A 22,753-nucleotide genomic window follows, 5' to 3' on the forward strand; every position below is an offset into this window, starting at 1 on the left:
GCATAGAAGTTACCAGTTCCAATTCCTAAAACCTCTTCATCTACTGATTTCTCAAACAGTTAGATAGACAATGCTTCTCGTAAGTGTCAGATTAATTGTTATTTATAACATGGAGCAATCCTGAAAACGATAACTGTTCTTCCCTACTTCAGCCAACAATTTTGATAAACACATAAATGAAAAGATAGACTTTACAAAATATGTATATGTATTATTTAAGTTCCCGAAAGTACTGATACTAGTTTCCCATCATTTGATTCATTGAACCCTTCGACATTGTCGTCCACTCACACTGCACTTACTTGATACGTACTACAAACACGATGTTAGTAGTTAGTCGTACCCTGTATCTCCTTTTTTTCAGTCAAGGCATCGTAAGACTGTTTTCCTTTTGTTATTCATGGGATATGGATGCCTGCATCGAACTGCACTTGAGAAGACTTTTGTGGAACACATTATTAAACAAAACTGAATCGTGACTCACTAGGCCATTTTTGAAGACAATTAAGAGCCAACTAGATAACTGTTGCGATTAGTACTTTAGTATGTGGACTTTAGTAAGGTGTTTGATAAGGTTCTCCATGGTAAACTAATGGAGAAAGTGAAGTCACATGGTGTGCAGGGTGTTCTAGCTAGGTGGATAAATAATTGGTTGAGCAACTTGAGACAGAGAGTAGTAATTGAAGGGAATTTCTTGAAATGGAGAAAGGTGAGTAGTGGTGTTCCACAGGAATCAGTGCTGGGGACACTGTTGTTTGTGAAATGCATTAATGATCTGGAAGAGCGGGCACTGTTGATATGATCAGCAAGTTTGCAGATAACACGAAGATAGGTGGAGTTGCAGAAAGCATAGCGGACTGTCAAAGAATACAGAAGAATACAGATAGACTTCAGAGTTGGGCAGAGAAGTAGCAGATGGAGTTAAATCCAAGCAAATGTGAGGTGATGCATTTTGGGAAGTCTAACTCTCGAGTGAATTATACAGTAAACGGAAGAGCCTTGGGAAATGTTGACGAACAGAGAGATCTGGGGGTTCAGGTCCATTGTATACTGAAGCTGGCTGCACAGGTGGACAGAGTGGTCAAGAAGGCATATGGTATGCTTGCCACATCAGACGAGATATTATGCTGCAGCTCATATTAAAATTGTGCAAGATATTGGTTCGGCTGCTTTTAGAATACTGTGTACAGTTCTGGTCGCCACATTACCAAAACGATGTGGATGCTTTGCACAGTGTGCAGAAAAGGTTTACAAGGATGTTGCCTGGTACGGAAGGTGCTAGCTATGAAGAGAAGTTGAGTAGGTTAGGATTGTTTACATTAGAAAAAAGGAGATTGGGGGGACCTGGTTGTGGTCTACAAAATCCTGAAGAATATAGACAGGGTAGATAGAGATAAGCTTTTTCCCAGGGTGAAGGATATTATAACGAGAGGTCACGCTTTCAAAGTGAGAGGTGAAAAGTTTAAGGGGGAATACTCATGGTACATACTTTAGACAGAGGGTGGAAGGTGCCTGGAACACGTTACCAGCAGATTCATTTAAGGTGTGTCTGGACAGAGGCATGGGCAGGTGGGGAGCAGCGGGATACAGATGCTTAGGAATTGGGCGACAGGTTTAGATAGTGGATTTGGATTGGATAAGCTTGGAGGGCCAAATAGCCTGTTCCTGAACTGTAAATTTTCTTTGTTCTTTTCTTTGTTCTGTGTTGATTAATTCTTTTACAAACCTTTGAACTGTAATGGGATTGCAATGGGTATATAGTCGATGCATCCATTTTTGCTAATGAATACTTATTTTCACTTCTTATTTGAGGTCGGGGACCGACGCAATCAATCAAGAATCTTGTGAAAACTTCTTCAAATGATGGAATAGGTATTAAAGATGCAGGTTTTATTACTGCCTGTGGTTTTCCGATTAGTTGACATGTATAACACGTCTGGCAAATTTCAACTACAACCTTGTGTAGTCCAGGCCAACAAGAATGTCTTTATATTTTAACCTGTGCTTTCTTCAATTCTAAATGACCTCCAAGTGTTAGCTCATGCGCCACTCACAGCACCTCCTTTCTATACACTACTGGCAAAACAATCTGATGAACGTCTGCCCATTTCTCATCTGCTTAAATGTGTGAACGTCTCCATTGACTCATTAAGACATCATTTATTAAGTAATAATACACAGGAATGCATTCACTCTCCTCCTCTTTTGATACAATTGTTTTAAGTTCTCAACTTCCTGCTGCAACTCAATAAGCTTTGTAGAGCTAAAGATACTTGCATGTTCACCTATTTGCTCATGCTCAGTCCCCCTTACCTGAACAAAACACGTGTCTGATAATACAACTTCAGCTTCCTTATCTATACGATTTGACCTCTCCTGCTTCAGCTTGTTCCTCTCTGACGTCGTTAAGGCACAAACTGGGAAAATTTCCAAATAAGACTCCTGCAGTGCTTCACTGTTTTTTCAACTAGGATAGGCAGCGCACCTACCAGTGAATCAGGTATATCATTTGCAAGGACAAACTGCATTACTAGAGCTGAGAGTTTGTCCAGTACTCCGATCACAAATTCTCCACTCTTCTCTGGACACTCTAGCCTCCCTTTACATAATTGAGCACTTCTTGTCTCGCCATGAATTCCCGTTACCAGTACCTTTTCTGGCAATAGTCCCTCAGGAGTACACATCTCCTCATCCTTCAGCATCATAGACTGAGAAAATCTGGTGTCCCTTAATATTGTAATGTCTTTGTCTGTTATTCATGGCCTATGTGAATAAACTTTAGCCTTGAATGTATATTATTTTAGCAGATCTGGCACTTCCTCCTTAAATCAGCCACCAATTCATCTTTCTAGCTTCCATTGGGCTTTCTGTTACCATGCCAACAACATTTCCAGGCTTGTTCTGTTTTCCTGCATCTGGCCTTTGCCTAGCTCACCAAAACAGTGATTTACTGTAGCCCACTTTATTGCAATGAAAACGCAAAGCATTTTAATTTCTTTGTCCACTTCAAGTGTTTCCTTTTTACCCTGTGGTAAGTTATCCTTATGATCTTTACTGAGATCTACATTCCCCTTTCAACATGAGGATTTCTCCTTGCCCCTTCATGAACTGAAATTGATTCTGGAAGCCGAACCGTGTTTTCTGGACCAGCTCATAATTATCAGCTCCTTCACTTGCTAACTTTGCCCCCGTTAGATTCCTGAAACGTTGTCTATAATCTTCTGCTACAAGCTCAAATGCACTTCAGATGGCTTTTTCACCTCATGCTCCCCAGAAACCTCCTTTGATACTGATGCGAAGACCTCACTAGCCCTACCTACAAGTTTAGTTTGGATCACAAATTTGGTGATAAAGGTTTCCACATCCTTCTAATCAATTTTAGACAATGCTTGAATATACTTAAACAGTTTCTCACTAGGCTTTTGACTAACAGGGGTTTGCTCATCCTTACTCTCTTTATCCCCAAACTTTTAAGCTGACTTCCCTTTTTAAGTGTCAATTTCTGAAGTTCAAACGCTCACTGTTTATCTCTTTCTTTAGCTGCTCTCTCAATTCCCTCTATTCTGCTGCTCTCTTTTTTCCCCCTCTGTTCTGCTTTTAATCGTAATTCAGGCTGTTTCCATTTGGCTGCCTTTTCCTTATTTCTTGTCTCTAACTCAAGTTGCTTGATTTGCAATTGAATTCTTGCCATCTCTATAGAGTTTGATGGTGTTTTTCGCAAGTTTAAATGCTGAGCTACTGCTGTAGTTATCTCTCCTTTCCTCACGGAAGGAGACAGCTCCAACCCCATCTTGTCTACTAATTCCTGCACCTTGGTCTTACTCATTTTTTGCAAAACTACTGCGTTCACCTCGTCTGCTTCCAGAAAAGTCTTGGTGACTGAAAGAAGCATTGCTATCCGAATCCTTTTCTACCCAACCAAACCAACACCCGAAATAAAGACACTGGCACCAACCATTCGCTATTTAAAATACCACAAAAATAACCTCCACTCTGTTATGGACTAGGGCAGACCACTCAAAACATTCTTAAGCAGGCAGCCCAGACCATAACTTTGCGATTTGTTTCACTAATTGTACAGTGAAAATTACCCAGAGTAAGTTAGCTCGGTTGACTACAAGGTTTTAAAACAGGCAAAAATGTATTCACAAAATTACGCCATGCAACACAAAGAACAGAACAACGAACAACAGAATTCAGGCTGTCCAAACTGGACTTAATTATGCTGTTCTAAATATGCACACCAGTCCCAATACACAAATCCCTTGAACACAATAAAAATGAAACAAAGCTTACAGCTTGAAGTTGGAAGGATACAAGGTGAGAGAGTTTAGCAAGCTGTTTGCATACTCCGCCACAGCTGAACTTCTAACTAATGTTCTGAACTAAACTGCTCAACTAGAGAACTGGGCACGCCCTCTTGTAGTTCCAGATTATTTCTAAAAAAAATAAAAGCTTTGGCCTAAACTCTCATCTGTTTACGCAAAAGCCTAAAGGCGTCCAATACCCTATACCTGTGTCCCAAACCCAGCCATTTCGGTGCCTGGAGTGTTTTATAACCACTCTGAGAAAAAAAATCAAGGGCACAGTATTCTTGAGAAAAGGAACAACTTTTAGAAAGAAAAAGGACCAGCTTTGTGAAAACAGCCTATAGACTCTCGAAAGATGACCATCAACCCATCCATTATTTCTGCATGGACTTCTCCAAGTACTTCGGGCATTGATTACCAGGCCCTCTGGATTTAATAACATTCAATTCTATTAGCTTTCCCAACATTGTTTTCATATTAATGCTCATTTCTTTCTGTTCCTTCCTCACACTAGGTCCTGTCATCCTTCATATTTTTGGAAAATTATTTGTGTGCTTCTTTGCGAAGCTAGCTCAACTTATGTAGTCAGTGGTCTGCCGTCTCTAACCATCCCATGATAACTTACACGTTTGATCAACTGTAAACTGATCTATATTTGTCTTACCAATCTTTTTGTCTTCACATACCTACAGAACCTTTTATATTAAGTTTGCATATCTGTGCAAGCTTACATTTATACGCTATTGTCCTCCATTTCCTCAATTCTTTTCACTTTCTTTCTTGAAACTCTCTTTATCAGTTTTTTGCATTATGAGCTAGCTTCTTCTGTTCTCTAATATATCCACGTTTTAATCATAGAATCATAGAAATATCGTATCTTTCTTGGAATCAAACACTGCACATTTTTCTGATTTTTGTTTGCAACTGTGTAATGATCTATTTAATTTGACCCAGTCCTTAATTTTCTTATTTAATTACGGATTATTCTCAAAGAATCCATCTTTTTGACAGGGATGAGCCTTTGCCCACTATTATTAAAACTTTCTTCAAAGCCTGTCATTGCATTGCAACTGATTCTCTATTTCTTCATATTTACATTGCTCGTTTAAGATTTTCAATTCTCCCCATCAAATTGAATCTATTGTTTTTAGGTTATAATAGCTTTCACCTGGATGTCGCTTGAGCATGTGTTGTTTGCCAATCTTGTCTAATTAATCATACGATTATATAGAACAACTTTTGACCTTGCTAATTTGAGAATGAAATGGATGATGAAATAATCCAGAATACATTCCATGAGCTCATTTTCTGGATGTCCTCTATGTTCACCAGTTTACTTGTAGATTGAATTCGCCCAAATATATTGCAGTAACTTTCCTAAATACCAGATTTATACATTCCTACATTGTTTTGATTATAAGCTAACCATTGCTGGAGAGGTTATAAATGACTGCCACAAGTGACATTCTACTTTCTGTATCTTACCTTTATACAATCTGATTCTTTGTATAGGCTTTTCCAGCTACAGTCTTCTCTCACCACTGTACTAATTGCATTTTTATTTAACAGTGACATTGAACTGCCTTTTCTTAGTGACATTTTTATTCTAAATTTTTAATGACCAACTATATTAAGGTGGAAATTTTGCTCTGCAGTCATCTTTGTGAATAATTAGAACATAGAACAGTAATTCATATATATGTACTGATATCTCTGCTAACAATTAATCTATAATATTATCAATCATATCATCAGATATAGAATGCTTAATATTGCACTTTCCAAACAAAAACGCCATAGCCTTATCTATTGATGCTTTCTTGGTTTGCATACACTCGCTTTCTGTCGCTCCCTGGTTACCATTGGTCAAATCACTGTTCTATTTTCAATCCTTTTGGTTTCCATTTGATTTGCCACATCTCAACTCACATGATGTATTCTACCAGGACAGTATTTAGGTTAAGGACATGTCTACAGGCCTGTTTTTTTTTTGCTTAAAACAAAATTATCTCAACATTATTCAGCCAAAGTTACACTTCCAATTTTCTATAGAATTAGTGTCCGTGCCCCATAAATCAAAAACCACTTAATCCATTTTGACAACTAACGTGGAGTCTTTACTCCACGCGGCCGCCACGCTCCACCCATGCAACTTCACCCCCCCCCACCACCACTCCTCCTCCCCCCCCCCCCCCCCCACACACACACCCACACCATCCAATTTTACCCACCACAATTTTCCTCCGTGCTCAGAGCAAACATCTGATCCCTAACACTGGGCATTCAATTCAGTCTTCAGCACGTTTGCACTATGCTTAAGCCGTTCATCTTGTTGTCATCTATTACCACTTCGTCCATCTGGTGGTTACCTGTTGAAGGTGTTTCTATGTAAAAGTTAGTTTGCTAATGATCCCTGCAGCTGTCGCAATTGTTTCTGCAAGCTGCAAGAACCTTTAACAACTTAGAAAATTGCAATGGATGAGGCTACTCAAGTTCTGCCTTCTACATACTCCTTACCATGTTTGCAGTCTCAGAATCATATCCATGATTACAGAATAAATCATAGAAATCTATCTTAAATCTGCCTGTTCTCAGAATTTCATATTGCATCCCAGTAATGTTTACTCTCGATGATAATTCAAATTGATAGCAGTTTGGCTGGTAGGTCAATGAGTCTTCAATGAACCTCTTTAGAATTCAGTCAATGCTTGTCCAAGGTTACTCGTCCAGTGACATATTTAGTACTCTACTATAGCTCGAGTGATCGGATTTTAACAAATTATCGACCATTTTGTTGAAACTTGCTTATAATGGAAAATTAGTTTATGAATTGCAGTGTGCAAAACATAGCTATCCAATTATCCTTGACCAGATAAAAAAGAATGATTGCAATTCCTCCCAAGGCATCGTTTTGAAGTAGAGGTGAATACTGAATGAAAATAAAATGGTAGCATTCATGTATGGCAGCATCTGGACTTCAGAAATGACTTTTATTTCAGTAACACTGAGCCTACATACAAGATACAAGATTAGACGGGACATGGGCAAGAACATACTGGGATACGGCTTATAACTTTTTTTTTAAATTGTCCTTATAAAATGGGCAGTTCATCTTGCTTTGAAAGCAAATGTTTGGTCTAATCCTGGGAGGAAACCTTGTCTTGGGAAGAAATGAGGCACGGGTTAGAACTGATCTTGATGTTGTGTAGAAAACTGTTGAAAGATTTAAATACTGAAGCTACTTGGCAGTGTTAATGCGGAGTACACGTTTTCTTCTGGGTAAGTCTAGAAGCAAAAACAAAGACTGGAATTAAAAAGCTTGTCCCATTTTGGATTGAGACTCATTAATTTAAAAAAAAACCTCTATTCCAGAGGACAGTGAAGTCATGGCATTATGTCAAATCTGAGTTAGACAAATTTCTGAACTCGTCGATGCAACAGCCTGGAAGATGATTTGTTCTGTCCTGTTTCTATTGCAGGGAAGTGGTGCAAGATTGTCGGTTTGCAAAGTAATGGGTAAACAGCATTGAACTCAGAGAGTTTTTAAAAAAAAATTAGACAAACGAGGCATGAGTGGATGGAGTCAAGCTCAAACACACCTAGGGTTTTAAATTTACTTTCAGTTGTAGTTGGGGGTTGATGCTGATAGATTAAGCGCACTCTCATGTTGAATGAAAATGCATCAATCCTCCTTATGCTGCTAGATGTTTATTTCATATATCACAGAAGAAAATCTGATTTGCTGATCTTGCTTTTGCCAAGGGTGTGCTGATGGAATGTTGCTACACTGGAACAGTTGATGATTGGAAGTTAATTAAAAAATTATTCTTAATTTATATATTACATCTATAAGTAAACTAAAAGAGTTAAAGTTATGCTATTTATTTTTGTATTTTAACTGTGGTCTAAGAATAAAGTGTGTTGTGATTAAAACCTAGTAGTTTGACTAATCAAACTACATCTCAACGCAGTAGCTTACTCTTGCCTTTACATAAGATAAACGTTAGGGTCTCAGTTATCTTTTTGATATATTTTGAGGGGATTTGGTCAGGTCCAAAACAACTTGGGGGCTTGTCCTGGATCAAGATCTCTCATTCCAAGTTGGGTGTAAAATTGTTGTACTCAAAGATAATGAGCGGTGAGTAATGGTGTTCTCTTTTCAGGTGTTGCATTCTATTATAGGGCGTGCTTGGTGTAAATATGGCTCTTTCAGTGCATAAGAGTGTCCTGGATGAGGAACAAGTCAGTTAGAGAGATTTACAGGAAGTGTGTAAGGCAAAACTTTCAAAATTAACCCAGGAGCTAACCTGACCTTACCTTTGTCCATAAGGAAAAGGGAGGTAACTGCAGCTATTGTTCAGCATTTACAGTTGTCAGGAATGCAATCGAGATCTTTTCTAATAGCTAAAATTCAATTGTAAATGAAGCAATTCGAATTAGAGGCAAAAGAAAAAGAAAGGGTAGCCCTGCCAGAAAAAAAAGTAAAAGGAAATATGTAAAGAAGCACAGGAGAGGGGGGAAGATAATTGCAGTGGAACCAAGAACAAAGGGCAAAATAGTTTTTTAAAACTTGAATATCAATGGGGAATTTACAGCTTGAATTACTATTAAAAGCAGAAGAAAGTGATATAAAGAGAGAAGAAAGGGAGAAAGTGAATTTTTGATCTAGAGAAGCTCACAATGAATAGTGAAAGTTGACTGAAAATGGCAGAGGTAGGAGTAGAACGTCAGGTAAGGAAGGAAGGACAAACCGATCATTGCCAAAGGCCTGAGGAGCATCTGTTCAAATGTGGCCAAGCATTGCCTCGGTTCGACGAGAAGGATGTAGAGGCCATTTGAGAAAGTGGCTGAACAAATGAAATGTTTACTGACCATATGAACAAAGGTGCTAGGTAAAGTCGGTGACGTGCTTGTGTCACTATCAAACACATAACCAGGTGGTGTAATGAGGTGAAAAAAGCCAATTTAACTTCACACAAATTAGTACCAGAAGCCTACAGACAACGTTTTAGGAATCCAAACATGGACTCTGGTCAAACGTATGTAGAGTTTGAAAGGATGAAGCAAATTAACTTTGATATGTGGATTAGAACATTGAAAATAGATTAGACGTATTAGAGACATTATTGTTGTGGAGGAGCTAAACATATTGACTTTCTGAACTAGTGACAACTCATATGGAAGAGCAGAGATTAATACTGCAGATGAACAACTGAAAATGGCAGATAATTATGAGTTAGTTCATAAATCAAATGCCTTCTGACAACAACTTCTGTCTGTGATACATACACATTGTGGAAAAGGGAAATCCTCAGGTAGTAAAGGAAAATGAAATTGCTTTGAAAGTCATAAAGACAGTTTGGCACTGGTTAAAAATAAATTCCAAGAGGGAGGAAGAGAAGTAAAGGATCTTCGGTGTTTTTAATGTACTAATATAGGACTCATAAAGTCACAGTGACTGTGGTATGAAACAAAAAAAAACACTGGGAAAATGGATGTGATAAAACAGGATAACCATATAAATTACAAAACACCAGGTTATAGTCCAACAGGTTTATTTGGAAGTACAAGCTTCTGCACGGCTGCTCTTTTATCGGGTAGCTAGTGAAACTGGATAAGCCAGTGGAGTTTGTTATAGCAGTAATGGAGATCACAATGAAAGCTAAAAGGCTGCAGAATAATGTTCAGCCTGGACAGGGATTGGTCGTTAAGAAAGTACCAGATCTCTTGAAATAATTTATCAGTCTGCGTTTGATTAACTTATGAGTCCCAGGAGGAGAATGCAATGAAATTGAGATTTTCAGAGATACGGGAGCAAATCAAGCTTTGTTGGTGAGAGATGAGTTTATATGTAATTCTGGAATATTGTCAGGGAAAACAAAGGGAAATATGTAGAAATCATTGTGAAAAGAGAAGCGTTCCATTGGATAAGGTGAGGTTGGAGAGTCCAATAAATAGTGATGAATTTGTTGTAGGAGTAATAGAGAAATCCTCTGTTCTGGAAATACAGTTTATATTCAGCAATAATATAACTGAATTATAGATAGCAGTGCTGCCCACGGTGGTTGTAAATCCATTGGAAAATCAGGCAACTGAGATGTTGCAGGGACTATATCCTAGGGTTTTTCCTGACTGTGTGGTAACCAAATCACAAAACTATAGGTTGAAACAGGAGAAGAAATCAAAGAGTAATGATAAAGCAGTTGATGTTTAGTTGTCAGGAAATATGTATGATCACATGGTTGAGAAAAAAAGCAGATGGAGGATAAAGTTGATATTTTGATTCGGAGAAATTCGTTGACATTTTTCAGAAATGTGAAAAATAAAGCAAATGTATCAAAAAGCATATAAAGAAGACAAATCTGAGTATATCCTAGAATGTTATTACCTTAAAAATGAAATCTTGATGTGGACATGGAGAGTATAACATATTCAGGCGAATTAGAAATGGGCAGAAGTTCATCAACATCAACAACAAAAACTGGAAGTTGCTGGAAAAGCCCAGCACCTGAGGAGAGAAATCAGAATTAACGTTTTGGGTCCAGTGATCCTTCCTCACAATTTCATCAAGTTGTCTTACTGGTGGGTTACAGAAAGGAGGTGTTGTGAGTAGAAAATGTGCTACCAACAGATCAAATTTGGGAGTAAGGGGAACTCAAGCCAAAACATAAAACATTTTCATTGGCCTTGATTGCTTACAGATGTTGTTGAGTTTTGCTGCACACATGTCCCATATCACACCTGTCAGGTCATAGGAAAACGTAAAGTAGTGATGAAACTTATACCTTTTTTCCAGTCTTTGAAGAAACTATTACAAGCATCTCTATTGATCTCCAAGACAAAAAGTGAAACCGATATTTGTTGACCATGATGGAAGTGTGTACTAAATTTGAAGAGGTCATTCCATTATGCAACATCAAGGCTAAAAGTATTATCGAAGAGTTGTCCAACTTTTTTTTTTACAAATTATGGTCTATCCACAGAGATGCAATCGGATCAGGGATCAAATTTTACATCAAAGTTATTCAAGAAATTATGGCTGGCTTAGGAGTAAAACAATTTAAATCAAATGCATACTATCTAGAATTTCAGTGAATATTAGAATGATGGCATCAAATTTTTAAGACAATGTTAAAAGCCTACAGTCAATACTATACAGAGAATTGGAACTAAGGAATTCCATTTGTACGTTTTGCAAGTAGTAATGCACCTAATGAATCAACTAAATTCAGTTCATTTGAATTAGTTTTCGGATATGAAGTGAGAGGACCACAGAAATCATTAAGGAGAAATTGATGAGTCAGAGTTCACTCAGTCGGACTATGTACCAAATCTTAGGGAAAGATTAAAGAGCAGGTGAGTTGATTAGACAGAATTTAAAGTAACACAGCACATGACGAAATAGGAAGCAGACAAGAAATCAAAGCTTTGCAGTTTTGCTAGTGGAGATAAAGTATTATTGTTTCTACCAGTGGTAGGTGAATATTTAAAGTATAGGTTTAGCGGACCAATGGAATCACACCTGGAGCACACTTCCTTATGCTTGCCTCAAAATAAAATAAATATTAGGATCTGGGCTGTATCTTTCATATATTTTGAGCAGGTTTGGTCAGGCGCATATCAATGAAAATCATTAGTTATTAGGAAAGGCCACAAAATAGAACCAAAACAGCAATTAATTCAGCTATGATCATTTTGACCAGTGAAACAGGATCGAAAAGCTGAATGATCCATTTCTGTTCCTGTTTCATATGTTCTTCACTTTTCCCTTCCACGATGTAAGAAGTTGAATCTCCCTTTGACAAACTGCACATGAAAGTGTCTTTTATGCTGGTAGATTACCTAGCATAGGTAAATAAGACCCATAGGGCCAGTTTCCAGGAATAGTTGGAGAGATTTACACTGCCTTAATATGATGTTCTCTTTGTCTCATGCAGTATTTGAGCAGCATAAGAATCAAATGCATCATGAGCATTTCATAAGTGATCGACATTACAAGTATAGATGGACAACAACATAGTGTTGCAAATTGATTTGCTTTACAAGTTTTTTCAGTAAGGCCACATTAGTTATGTTAGTTTTCATCAAATTATCACATGACATAGTTGCCATGATAATTCAAGGAGGATTAAAACATCAGAAGTTAGAGAAGGAGGAAACGTAGCAAACTTAGATTACTGAAGCAAGAATGACGATCGATGTTTCTTTAGATTTAGATTTCTCAGATGAAAATGCTAAATTATCTTAATGGTGCAATGGCTTATTCCTTTCTGTCTTGGTCTTTGAGTCGCTTTGTATTTCATTTCATTCTATGACAGCGCTAATTATCACAGAATCATATAATCAAACAGTACCAAAGAGGCCCTTTGTCCATTGAGTTTGTACTACCAAAATCCTTGTCATCTATAATCACTTGTTTAGAAATCTGCACTATTTGTGAAATTTTACTTTTTTAAATATACAACTATTTCCTGACTTACCATGTGATTTAATTGTATTTACATTCATGTCTCATCCTGGTTAAATTAATGTATGGCCAATTGATAATTGTTTACTGTTTGTTGCCTGATTTAAAGGCATCAACACGCCTTAGGGTTGTTAACTAAAATAGAAAAAAATCTCCTAACATACAAAAGCTCAACATATTGGATATTTCTTAGATATATATTAGAGAGGTAAACAAATTAAATGAAGATAGGAACGGTTTTTGTTCAGTTTAATACAGATGTGACTCACCTCACCGGATATACAAGCCCAGATGTCTGTTGAATTTGCTCTCAGTTCTGGTTTTGATGTCCTCGTCAATTCCCTGAGGGAATCTGGCTTTATTGGGTTGCATGATTTCCATTTTACTTGGTTCTGGAAACGAATGCACTTCATAACGGTGCGCATGTGAAAGGGATCCACTGCCTCTAACTTCAAGCACAGTTATTGTGAGTTTTGAATTCGGTACTACCTGAAGATTGACGTTTGAACGACGGTAAGGTTTGGAAGCATTCAATGAGCTCTCGCAATACCACCTGGATAATAACCACCTCCGAGGTGAAGTCACATTTGTTCTTTAGAGCAATTGGTTGTAACAAGTGTGATTATAACAACAATGAATATTAACGATATTAACGCCAAGGTAATTATTAAATAAAAGGCCAAATTTGAAGAGAAATCTAAATCTCTGTGAGGTTCCTAGTATTGTGTTTCATTTCTGTGCAGCTTTCAGTTGTTGTCACCATGGCCTGGCATAGAGAGTTGGGTGACTTTTATCTTTCACCAGATCACCAGCTCTTGTGCGGTAACATGGTTGCCTTCAAGTGGACGGTCAGCTCTGATTTCTGCAGAACCAGGAGAAATTGTACAATAACTGCATCAGTGACTTGCACAAGCTCTTAGAAAATCCGTGCGTTCTGGCAAGAATCGGCATCCACTGCAATTACCTTGGACCAAGTAACCTGGATGTACAGTTCGAGGCACTATTACCTTGCCAGAGTTAGTGGACCCGAGAAATAGTATTACAGGAGAGTTATCATTCCGATCAAGAATAATTATATTTGCAGACACATTGCTTGACAATGGTGGGAATCCCGCATCTTGAACTTGAATTTGGAGCTCAGAATGTTTAAGTAGTTCATCGTCAAATTAATGTGTGAAACAATGGCTCAGGTTTCTGTGATCAAAAACACATCCAAAGCCACAGGCTGCCCTTGAAGGTGGATGTTCAAAAATCTGCGAATTTTGGTCAATATCCACAGCTTCTATTGATCCAATAGAAGCGCCAGGCTGATTGTTTTCCATCACACAGAAGGTGTATGAAAGTTGTAGGAATCGTAGTGCATTGTAATTAATGCCAGTAACATATACAAGGATAGTTCTGTTGGTGGAGAACAGTGGAGTGCCGTGGTCCATGTGTGTAACAGATTTTCATATTCTGCAGTACATTCCGGATCCAGATGCTCTTTTATAACGAACCTGTACGAATTTATAAATGAAAATTCCGGATGAAATGGGAGGATTGAGGAAACCTGACACTCCATTTATCGAGTTTTACCGGTATCCTGATCAGTTATACTTATTAACGCTTTCAATGTCCCAATATGAACATCTTCAGAGGTTGTCCTTGAAATTGAATGAAAGGTCAGTGTAGGGGTATTATCGTTCACGTCCATAATATTCACTCGCACGTTGTATTGTGCTATTAATGAAGGATCTCCACTCTCCTTAGCTTCGACATTAATCTCATAAACTTCAAACTCTTCGAAGTCCAACGTTTCATCTCCTTATTGATAGATAGCGACATAAAGTATCTCTGTGTATAACCACACTGAGATGATGTTTAAACTATTCATTTAGCAATTTTTTGCCACAAATTTCTTGATTGTGTTCATGCTGAAATACAAAGGTCCTTAAAAAAAACTCTACCACTATATTATCACAGTAGATTTTCTTGCCATTGTTAAAAAAAATCCATGCGTTCCATATGACTGTCTGTGGTTTACATACAACATTTTGAAAATATAGCACATGAAACCAATTCCAGGCGCACTATTCATGAAATTGTGTTGTCCAACTATCGTTTGACTTTTGTGACTTTCTATGTATGCAAGAAAATTATTACGATGGGAAAGGTGGGTAAAGTTGGGGGGAATGTGTCACTGATTACGATGCAAATTGAATTGTCTTGAAGCAGACATCGCAAATTGTTATCCAACTCATAGAGCTAGAATCTTAGAATAATAAAACTAAATAACACAGAAAGAAGGAATTGGAACTATCGTGCATTTAGTTGCTGGAAAAAAAGAGCCACACACTCTAATTCGCAGCACTTGGTCAGTAAGCCTGTAGCTTACGACATTTGACGTGCATATGTAGTTCTTTTTAACTAGGTTGAGGGTTTCTGCCTCTCGTGTAATTCCCGCAATGGGTTTAAGAACACTGCAATGCTCTTGCAGTAGTGATATCCCCACCTCTTCGCTGGTATTTCTTCCCTATTGCGTTTGGCTTACCTGCCAAGGTAAACAAATTCATCTTATTTACTCGATCTTGGCCGTTCAAGATGTTGTATATCTCAGTCTAATATGTATTCAGCCTCTTTTGATCCGAGGAGGAAAGAATCACAGGCTATGCAACCTTTCCTTCTAGAGTGATATTTGCGTTCCTAGCAATATCCCCATTAGTCTCATTGTTGAGCTGTCTAGTTCAATTATGCACGAGCATTAATGGGGTGTCCAGGTCTGCACACTGATCTCAAGTGTGATTTATAGAGTTCCAGCATAACCACCCTGGATTTTATATTCGGAATGTCAGCTAATCAAGTGAAGGATTACATATGCCTTCAGCCCTTTTCATTGACTGCCCTGGCACATTCAGGAATTTGCAGTCTGTCACAGAGATACCTCTTACTTTTGCATGTCTCAATATTCTCCCATTGATGCCAGCTGCATCATCTCAAACATTTAGGGATGCAATCACGTTTATGCACTGCTGACTATCTATTGAAATCTTTATGGGCTTGCAGTTGAAATATTTCAAAAGATATTTGACGCATTCAGTTATGAATACAAACATTGAATTCAAATTGAATGAAAATCGAAATTAAGGTAGTATTTTAGACAGTATGTTAACACAGAAAACAGCAAAAGTGAACTGTGAAGAAAAACAAATCTGTATCTGCTGGAGTACGTTCTGACAAGAAAATCCTTTGTTCGATTTTTTTCTGATGGATCCAGTATATGAGCAGAAGAATCCCTCAAGGCAAAGTGCAAGGACTCATTTTGTCAAACGTAGCACCAAAAATCTTCATGCCAACTTAAAGTCGAAGTGACTTTTTTCTCCCATAGTTCGGATTCATTATGCATTTCTGTGAGATTGAAATATGTCTTGCTACTACAATAATTGAACGGTGAAAAATTAAAATGGACATTAACCTCACTTAGGTACCAAGGAATGAACATCACAAATACAAAATGGTATAAACACCTATCCTTGATTTGCAACATTACCAGTGCAGACAGGGATGTCATGGTAAGTAACCTGAAAGCTAACTAAGCAAGTTATATTAGGAATATGGTATCAGATATCTGCTTAATTACATGTGATTCTCTCATCTCCCAACTGGAAATCTCAAGTGACCTGAGGAAAATGCTGAACAAAATTGCATACATTTGCAGCATCTGGCTAAATCTTGCATCACACAACCCAAGTGAAATTGAAATTATTGAGGTGACATCTTAATTGGAAATCATACCTGAAGTAAAGAATGATAGCTGGCAGCATTGGGATTCAATTGTCTCAATCTCAGGCATCGTTGAATGGGGTAATCTCCTTGACTGCATAATATCATACTATTTCAACATTGATCTTCCTGTCACAGTAAAGTGAGTATTTAGTACTTTCACTGACAAATGCACTACGTTAGGCATCATTCACAATTCCTGAGATCCATTTGCAACAAGACCTGGCCATCATTCATATCTGCACTGATAAAAGGAAATAATGCATTATATCTTATATGCCAGGTGTTTACATTCTCCAACAGAAGAAGATCTATCAATCTTCTCCAGGCGTTCCTTGGGATGACCGCCAATAATCCTTATTGAAGTTCTAGGCATTCAATTGAGAACCAAAGTGAACTAGACAGTGTGGTCATAAAAGCAGGGTGGAAGCTTCACGGGCTTGACAGGGTAGATTCCGAAAGGTTATTTTCTATTGTGTGAAAGTATCAGAATATAAGGAAAAATATCCAAGTGGGGATCACATATTTAAGACAAAGGTGAATGCTTCTCTTAGAAGGTAGTAAATTTCTCAGTTTTTTTTTAACGGCAAGGCGCTATTGAGGTTCAAATATTAAGTACATTCGAGCTTGAAGTGGACAAAGTTTTACTTGGTAAGATGGTCGAATGTTATGCGACTAGAAATAGCGACTCTGTTTCATATCTATTTTAAATGGCATTTATTCAATATTGTCTCTGGTTTCTCAGAGTTGAGGTTTTTGGACTGGATCTTGAACCACCAACTTGAAAAACACTTGCACTGCAGCAGAGTCAATAATAATGTTCAAGTGTCCGTGAAATTAGATATTTTATAAGAAATATTGAATTCTATGTTACATTCTCTGGAAATTGCTCCAACATATTGTTTCATGAGTCCTGTTTAAAAGCAGCAGACAGACCAGATTCCTCTTATTATGCAGCAGAGAACACAGGAAATGTATATTTTCACGCAATTAGATCCAGGAGATTTTATGCACTATCGTATAATATTAACATGGGAGAATAACTGCAGCTCTAAAAACAGCTACCTTATTCTTAAGACTAGAATTAATTAACCTGAGTTTTGTTGCCCTTATTGGTAAATCATGCACGGATTTCTATGTGTAAGAAGCTATCGGATATTAAGTAATAAAATGTACACTCTCAGTAAGAAATGGATTCTGGTAACTTTTACAAATTACAGAAGACTAATAGTTTCTGTAGTAAAAGCGACACATGAATTACTGTGCAACGAACAAACATACTCGGACTCTTCCGAGTAGTAGGCGATACTGTGAACGGTTGTGCGTTATCTGTCTTCACAAATAACGTTGCCAAACCTACTAAGAAACATTTCACTTCAGATATTTTGTCTTCCCATACTAATAAAGACGTTATCATCCCTCTCTGCATTTTATAGTCATGACAATGAAATAAAAATTAAGGACATACAATCGTAACCATTTACAATTAAATATGAGCAAAGTTAATTGTTTCACATATATTGATGATTTTCCTATTGTACCTCATCAGCACCATTGGTCAAATTATTTGATGTCCTGGCAGTCCTTTCTCAACAAGCTGGGTCAACCTTTATTTTAACGTAATTGTTGTTTTCTCTGGACCAACGTGGTCGAAAAACTATAGACTTAAGAAGGGTTGTTGTTTCCTCTGAAGATAACTTGTAGCTATGCCTTGTGAAAGACGCCCTATACCATGAACTTCAATAAAATTAGAAAGCAAGTTAGAGTTAGCAACTCTCCAAAAAATGATTTCTGTATTTATGGTTTCCTGTGTGTTTTTCTTTAAATAATAATAATTTGTAAGATGTCTGCCACTGTGCATGTGGCAGATGAAGGCAATAAGAACAATTAGACCAATTTTAGAAGCAATGCGATTGACCTATATACATTATTATATGAAAGGATGAATCTAACGAATGTTACCTCGTTTGGGCAACGCTCGTAAGCCCAGAAATTCCTTCAGTATTGGTGTCAGTTATGGAGAATTCGATAGTTGGAGAAGCTGATAGAATTAGATATCTATTTTGTTCCACAGTGATAACAAGAGTCTATACTTTAAAATCTTGAGTTTTACACCGACGGACAGTTGTGATGTCACTAGCATTTAGTCCAACAGTGAATATTCTTGGTTTTGCATCATGAACAACTCAGTAGGAAAGGCATGCAATCTAGAACGTAGAACATAGAACATAGAAGAATACAGCGCAGTACAGGCCCTTTGGCCCTGGATGTTGCGCTGATCCAAGCCCACCTAACCGACACTAGCCCACTATCCTCCATTTGCCTATCCAATGCCCGTTTAAATGCCCATAAAAAGGGAGAATCCACCACTGCTACTGGCAGGGCATTCCATGAACTCACGTCTCGCTGAGTAAAGAATCTACCCCTAACATCTGTCCTATACCTACCACCCCTTAATTTAAAGCTATACCCCCTCGTAATAGCTGACTCCATACATGAAAAAAGGTTCTCATGGTCAACCCTATCTAAACCCCTAATCATCTTGTACATCTCTATCAAGTCACCCCTAAACCTTCTTTTCTCCAATGAAAACAGCACCAAGTGCCTCAGCCTTTCCTCATATGATCTTCCTACCATACCAGGCAACATCCTGGTAAACCTCCTCTGCACCCATTCCAGTGCCTCCACATCCTTCCTATAGTATAGCAACCAAAACTGCACACAATTATCCAGATGCGGCCGCACCAGAGTCTTATACAACTGCAACATGACCTCAGGACTCCGGAACTCAATTCCTCTACCAATAAAAGCCAGTACGCCATATGCCTTCTTCACTGCACTATTTACCTGGGTGGCAACTTTCAGAGATCTGTGTACATGGACACCAAGATCCCTCTGCTCATCCCCACTACCAACTATCCCACCATTAGCCCAGTACCCCATCTTTTTGTTACTCTTACCAAAGTGAATCACCTCACACTTAGCTACATTGAACTCCATTTGCCAATTTTCTGCCCAGCTCTGCAGCTTATCTATATCCCGCTGTAACCTGACACATCCTTCCTCACTGTCAACAACTCCATCGACTTTCGTATCATCCACAAACTTGCTCACCCAACCTTCTAGACCCTCCTCCAAGTCATTTATAAAAATGACAAACAGCAATGGTCGCAAAACAGATCCTTGCAAAACACTGCTACCAACTGCACTCCAAGATGAACCTTTACCATCAACTACTACCCTCTGTCTTCTTCCAGCCAGCCAATTCCTAATCCAAACCTCCAACTCACCCTCAATGCCATACCTCCGTATTTTTTGCAGTAGCCTACCATGGGAACCTTATCAAACGCCTTACTAAAATCTATATACACCACATCTACCGCTTTCCCCTCGGCCACCTCCTTAGTCACTTTCTCGAAGAATTCAATAAGGTTTGTGAGGCACGACCTGCCCTTCACAAAACCATGCTGACTATCCTTGATCACATCATTCCTATCCAGATGTTCATAAATCCTATCCCTTACAATTCTCTCTAAGACTTTTCCCACAACAGAAGTGAGACTCACTGGCCTATAGTTACTAGGGTTATCCCTAATCCCTTTCTTGAACAAGGAAATCTGATCTAAATCAGCATCCATAGCGATTACTTTCACAAGATATCCTGGATTAGCAAACCTGGAACTGTTATCCTAGGACTCTTCAGCGACTAAAATGTTGAGTATAGATTCATTGTCATTCTGATCCAGGAAAAGCAAGTTTATCATAGTGTTGACATTCAGAGATTTTAATCCGGCAACTTGTGGTAGTACATGGAATTGAATGGTTTTCTTCTGCTCATAGTCAAATTGATGTTTTGCATAAATGTGCATTCTGAATGAATGGAATGTCGGTAAAACCGAAACACGCCCAGTCTGAGTGTCCACTATAGCATAGCAAATCTTAGAGACTTTGTCTAAGTCTGAGTCAACTCCAATTACTGTAAAAAATGGAAGTTACAGGAATACTGTTGTCCATAACATAACCCCTCTAAGAAGGTTGTGAAAACTGTGGCAGGTTTTCATTAACGTCTGTCTCATGGAGTTCTGTGGTTTTGTTCGTGAAATGTGGGGAAATCCAGTGCCTGTACATGAAATTTAATGTCATATTTCGACATGGTTTCTCTGACCAGCGAATCATTGGTCACCAAAATGTAGGGATCTTTATTATTAGACTCTGTCGAAGTGGAAGGTGCTTAGAAAGAGGCAAATGGTTCATCCATTGCCTTATGAATCTAAGTCCATCACGATAATTACAGTCATCATAGTTTCAAGGTGGAGAATCCTCACCGAGAGTGCTGGAGGTATGGTCATTTGCATTATCAATATTCAACAACATAGTATAATACACTGAAACTGCACATGGAACCTTGTTTTCAGCCATGATGTTAATCTCAAAGCGTTTGTCTTCTTCGAAACTGATCAGTCCTTTAACTCTCAGACTATGTGTTCTGCACTCCAAGTGAAAAAGCTTTCACAGTTTACAACTAAAGTAATACTCGATAACACTGTTTGGACCTTCCACCTTATCAGCAATGCTAAGTTTCATCACCAACATACCCACTGATACATTTTCAGCCAAATTGACTTCATATATTGGTGAATTATCATTTGCACCCCAAAACTGCAACAGTAATGGGAATGGTGCCACATTTGTTTGACGAACAACCATCTAATCACTGTAAGCTGCATATGACATATGGTTTCTTCTTCTTGACTCAATGTCTTTTCAAGAACGAGTTCAGTTGATTTAGGTTCACCCCTTGTCAGCACATCCAAAACAAAGTGTTTGGTTGGACTGTGTTTGTAGATTCTTACTGAATTGATCCCCACATCAGGACTGTGCACACCTTCCAAAGGGAAGGGTGTTTCCAGTGAAGCTGATTCAGCAATATTGAAATGCATCTCACCAGTACGGAGACTGGGGGAATTATCATTTACATCTGGTATGTTGACCTCTGCATGATACAAATTCGATGCATTCAATTACTATTGTTATGAAGTTGAAGGCGGGTATTGTACCTTCAAGAGACAGTGAAAGCTCTTTTGCACTGAAAGCTTACAAGCACCTGTCATATGTCTAGTTAGCAGTCTCAGAGTGTACTGCAAAATTGAAAATGTGTAACATTTGGCTGCAAAAGCGAAGCCTTGGTTACCGTTTTGACATCAATTTGAATTTAACCAATCAGTTTAAATTATGCCCTAAGATACTAAAATCTAATCGAGTTTCAATCTACTATTTTTGCCAACGTCGAACCAATGAGACAATCTGATGTTTGGGATATAAAAAAAGGCATATTGAAATTCAGAGAGAGTAACTGTCATCGACAGAGTAACTGCCATCGAGAAAGATTGCCATTCAAAAACATTCTCTATCAAAGGTACTTTTTTTCACATGAAACATATTCACAGTTAAAAAAAGATGACCCAGAGAGATCTTCAGCCAAAAGAAGAAAGACACTGATGATAACTAGCACTTTGTAGTTTTGAAATTAAGTTGATGTAATTTTAATATGGAATTTTATTGGAATAGTATATTGTTCTCGAGTTGGAGGCAGATAACAAGAAATTTTGAGGGGGTGGGGGGCTTAGAGTTGTTAACAACTGTTGCTTAATGTTTACTTTTAAAGTTAAAGAATAAATTGACATTATTTTCTTTAAATACTAGAATTTGGAGGTCTCTCTCACTCATATTTTAATAGATTCACAACTAAATGCACTTACTGCAGACATAATCATCAGGAACACTGAAATCCTCCCTAATCTCCCATATCTGACATGAAGAGCACATCGTCGTATTAAAGGCTTTCTCCGCGCCTTAATCTACAGACACAGGAAGTAGCAGTGTGAGCCCTCTAAAAACACTGGTCTGGTTTAACCTTTTACTTATGTTCTGCAATTTCTTTAAAAAAAAGACAGATCTCAGTAAAACATAAAGAAAATCCCACCTTACTCACGATTATGGAATTTCAAACATTAAAAAAAAACTATGAATTTTCTAATTATTAAAACAGCAAACACTTGGCTGATACTCTGACACTCCCAGGTGCCTTTAATTCCGACAATGTTGTCTCTCCAGAGTCAGCTGTAAAATTTTCACTGTTTGTTTGTTTTCTTGGAACAAACTCCGATTTCCAGAGATGTTTGTAAGCTTGCTGTTCCACAATCAGTCAGCTGTGAAA

At 38.0% G+C, this 22,753-nt stretch overlaps 1 pseudogene; it reads right to left on the reverse strand.

The window, feature by feature from the left end:
• Positions 1-394: 394 nt before the first annotated feature.
• LOC140492297 (protocadherin-10-like) overlaps positions 395-22,753 on the reverse strand; it is a 62,884-nt pseudogene continuing 40,525 nt past the window's right edge.

This window comes from Chiloscyllium punctatum, chromosome 20 (genome assembly GCF_047496795.1).
Source record: "Chiloscyllium punctatum isolate Juve2018m chromosome 20, sChiPun1.3, whole genome shotgun sequence".
Lineage (NCBI taxonomy): Eukaryota > Metazoa > Chordata > Chondrichthyes > Orectolobiformes > Hemiscylliidae > Chiloscyllium > Chiloscyllium punctatum.